Here is a 4,773-nt window from a genome sequence, read left to right on the forward strand (position 1 = left end):
GATGGTTAGCAGATGTTAATGGTCACATGGTTAGCAGATGTTAATGGTCACATGGTCAGCAGATGTTATTGGTCACATGGTTAGCAGATGTTAATGGTCACATGGTTAGCAGATGTTAATGGTCACATGGTCAGCAGATGTTACTGGTCACATGGTTAGCAGATGTTAATGGTCACATGGTCAGCAGATGTTAATGGTCACATGGTCAGCAGATGTTATTGGTCACATGGTTAGCAGATGTTATTGGTCACATGGTTAGCAGATGTTAATGGTCACATGGTCAGCAGATGTTATTGATCACATGGTTAGCAGATGTTAATGGTCACATGGTTAGCAGATGTTATTGGTCACACGGTTAGCAGATGTTATTGAGAGTGAAGCAAAATGGTCATGCTTCTTGATCCAACAGTGCAGCAGAATCTAAGAGGTAGTATCTAACAGGTAGTATCTAAAAGGTAATATCTAACAGGTAGTATATAACAGGTAGTATCTAAAAGGTAATATCTAACAGGTAGTATCTAACAGGTAGTATCTAACAGGTAGTATCTAACAGGTAATATCTAACAGGTAGTATCTAACAGGTAGTATCTAAAAGGTAATATCTAACAGGTAGTATCTAACAGGTAATATCTAACAGGTAATATCTAACAGGTAATATCTAACAGGTAGTATCTAACAGGTAGTATCTAAAAGGTAATATCTAACAGGTAGTATCTAACAGGTAATATCTAACAGGTAATATCTAACAGGTAATATCTAACAGGTAATATCTAACAGGTAGTATCTAACAGGTAATATCTAACAGGTAGTATCTAACAGGTAATATCTAACAGGTAGTATCTAACAGGTAATATCTAACAGGTAATATCTAACAGGTAATATCTAACAGGTAATATCTAACAGGTGATATCTAACAGGTAGTATCTAACAGGTAGTATCTAACAGGTAGTATCTAACAGGTAATGTCTAACAGGTAATATCTAACAGGTAGTATCTAACAGGTAGTATCTAACACGTAATATCTAACAGGTAATATCTAACAGGCAGTATCTAACAGGTAGTATCTAACAGGTAATATCTAACAGGTAATATCTAAAGTTAATATCTAACAGGTAGTATCTAACAGGTAGTATCTAACAGGTAGTATCTAACAGGTAATATCTAACAGGTAATATCTAACAGGTAATATCTAACAGGTAATATCTAACAGGTAATATCTAACAGGTAATATCTAACAGGTAATATCTAACAGGTAGTATCTAACAGGTAGTATCTAACAGGTAGTATCTAACAGGTAATATCTGACAGGTAATATCTAACAGGTAGTATCTAACAGGTAGTATCTAACAGGTAGTATCTAACAGGTAATATCTAACAGGTAATATCTAACAGGTAATATCTAAAAGGTAGTATCTAACAGGTAATATCTAACAGGTAGTATCTAACAGGTAGTATCTAACAGGTAGTATCTAACAGGTAGTATCTAACAGGTAGTATCTAACAGGTAATATCTAACAGGTAATATCTAACAGGTAATATCTAACAGGTAGTATCTAACAGGTAGTATCTAACAGGTAATATCTAACAGGTAATATCTAACAGGTAATATCTAACAGGTAGTATCTAACACGTAATATCTAACAGGTAATATCTAACAGGTAATATCTAACAGGTAATATCTAACAGGTAGTATCTAACACGTAATATCTAACAGGTAGTATCTAACAGGTAATATCTAACAGGTAATATCTAACAGGTAATATCTAACAGGTAATATCTAACAGGTAATATCTAACAGGTAGTATCTAACAGGTAGTATCTAACAGGTAGTATCTAACAGGTAATATCTGACAGGTAATATCTAACAGGTAATATCTAACAGGTAGTATCTAACACGTAATATCTAACAGGTAATATCTAACAGGTAATATCTAACAGGTAATATCTAACAGGTAGTATCTAACACGTAATATCTAACAGGTAGTATCTAACAGGTAATATCTAACAGGTAATATCTAACAGGTAATATCTAACAGGTAATATCTAACAGGTAATATCTAACAGGTAATATCTAACAGGTAGTATCTCGTAATATCTAACAGGTAGTATCTAACAGGTAATATCTAACAGGTAGTATCTAACAGGTAGTATCTAACAGGTAATATCTAACAGGTAATATCTAACAGGTAATATCTAACAGGTAGTATCTAACCGTAATATCTAACAGGTAATATCTAACAGGTAATATCTAACAGGTAATATCTAACAGGTAGTATCTAACACGTAATATCTAACAGGTAGTATCTAACAGGTAATATCTAACAGGTAATATCTAACAGGTAATATCTAACAGGTAATATCTAACAGGTAATATCTAACAGGTAATATCTAACAGGTAATATCTAACAGGTAGTATCTAACAGGTAATATCTAACAGGTAATATCTAACAGGTAATATCTAACAGGTAGTATCTAACAGGTAGTATCTAACAGGTAATATCTAACAGGTAATATCTAACAGGTAATATCTAACAGGTAGTATCTAACAGGTAATATCTAACAGGTAGTATCTAACAGGTAATATCTAACAGGTAATTTCTAACAGGTAGTATCTAACAGGTAATATCTAACAGGTAATATCTAACAGATAATATCTAACAGGTAGTATCTAACAGGTAATATCTAACAGGTAATATCTAACAGGTAATATCTAACAGGTAATATCTAACAGGTAGTATCTAACAGGTAGTATCTAACAGGTAGTATCTAACAGGTAATATCTAACAGGTAGTATCTAACAGGTAATATCTATCAGGTAATATCTAACAGGTAGTATCTAACAGGTAATATCTAACAGGTAATATCTAACAGGTAGTAGCTAACAGGTAATATCTAACAGGTAATATCTAACAGGTAATATCTAACAGGTAATATCAAACAGGTAATATCTAACAGGTAGTATCTAAAAGGTAATATCTAACAGGTAATATCTAACAGGTAATATCTAACAGGTAGTATCTAACAGGTAATATCTAACAGGTAATATCTAACAGGTAGTATCTAACAGGTAGTATCTAACAGGTAATATCTAACAGGTAATATCTAACAGGTAATATCAAACAGGTAATATCTAACAGGTAGTATCTAAAAGGTAATATCTAACAGGTAATATCTAACAGGTAATATCTAACAGGTAGTATCTAACAGGTAATATCTAACAGGTAATATCTAACAGGTAGTATCTAACACGTAATATCTAACAGGTAATATCTAACAGGTAATATCTAACAGGTAATATCTAACAGGTAATATCTGACAGGTAGTATCTAACCGGTAGCATATAACAGGTAATATCTAACAGGTAATATCTAACAGGTAATATCTGACAGGTAGTATCTAACCGGTAGCATATAACAGGTAGTATCTAACTGCTGGTATCTAACAGCTAACAGGTAGTACCCCTGACCCCTGTCACAGCATGGCTGTAACTGATGGAACCTACAGTGTGACTGACCCCTGACCCCTGTAATCTCTCTCTGACATATCATCAATAGATATGTGAATCTTGTTATACCCTTTAACTCCCTTTAGTGTGGCAAGCTTTTAGATGTGTATCGTAATGTCTTTTCAAATCCCATTGGAAACACAAATATAGCCCTGTTTTGAAAACCCACTTTTCAGTAAGGACATTAACTGAGGAGAACAAAAGCTCTTGGGGTCCTTATATCTCCATTCAACCAGCCCCAGGGAGCAACAACAAACATTGGCTCTGCTATTCACCGGTCTAATTCAATCTGTTTTATAAGCACACCAGGAATCAGCTGTGTGTGTGTGTGTGTGTGTGTGTGTGTGTGTGTGTGTGTGTGTGTGTGTGTGTGTGTGTGTGTGTGTGTGTGTGTGTGTGTGTGTGTGTGTGTGTGTGTGTGTGTGTGTGTGTGCGTGTGTGTGTGCGTGTGTGTGTGCGTGTGCGTGTTTTAAGAACACACTCTGTTGATCCATTGTATTAGAGTTGTCCTGGAGGTGAAACTGATCGATAAGAAACCCTTCTACTCTCTGAGGGAATAAAGGATGTCAGGTGATAAAAATAACCATTCTTCCACATCATGACACTCACACTTCCACAAGACGGCCCTTTAAGATAGTATGTCAGGGTACATAATATCCACTCATACTTCCACAAGACGCCCCTTTAAGATAGGATGTCAGGGGACAGAAGGACCACTCATACTTCCACAAGACGCCCCTTTAAGATAGGATGTCAGGGGACAGAAGGACCACTCAGACTTCCACAAGACGTCCCTTTAAGAAAGGATGTCAAGGGACAGAAAGACCACTCATACTTCCACAAGACGCCCCTTTAAGATAGGATGTCAGGGGACAGAAGGACCACTCAGACTTCCACAAGACGCCCCTTTAACAAAGAATGTCAGGGGACATAATAACCTCTCTTCCACAAGATGCCACATTACAGGAAAGCTTGGGCATAGCTGTCTTTGTGATTTGTCTTATTTGCAAATAACAAATAAATGATTCATAGAAGCTGCTAAATGAATGTTATGTCAGAAGCATTCAGAATGTTTGGTTTTATAAACACTAACGGCTAAAGGCTAACAGCTAATTGATAGGGACGGTTGGAAGATGATGTTCCATCGCTTTAGTGTGTTCTCTTATCTCTCTAATGTGTTCCTGTGACATTAGGGCCGTGGCAGCGTTTTTTCTGTAGGTTATTGTCATGCAAAAGAATGTGGGTCTCATGGTAATTGACCGTTAGTA

Source organism: Oncorhynchus masou, unplaced genomic scaffold, assembly GCF_036934945.1.
Source record: "Oncorhynchus masou masou isolate Uvic2021 unplaced genomic scaffold, UVic_Omas_1.1 unplaced_scaffold_2168, whole genome shotgun sequence".
Taxonomy (NCBI): Eukaryota; Metazoa; Chordata; class Actinopteri; order Salmoniformes; family Salmonidae; genus Oncorhynchus; species Oncorhynchus masou.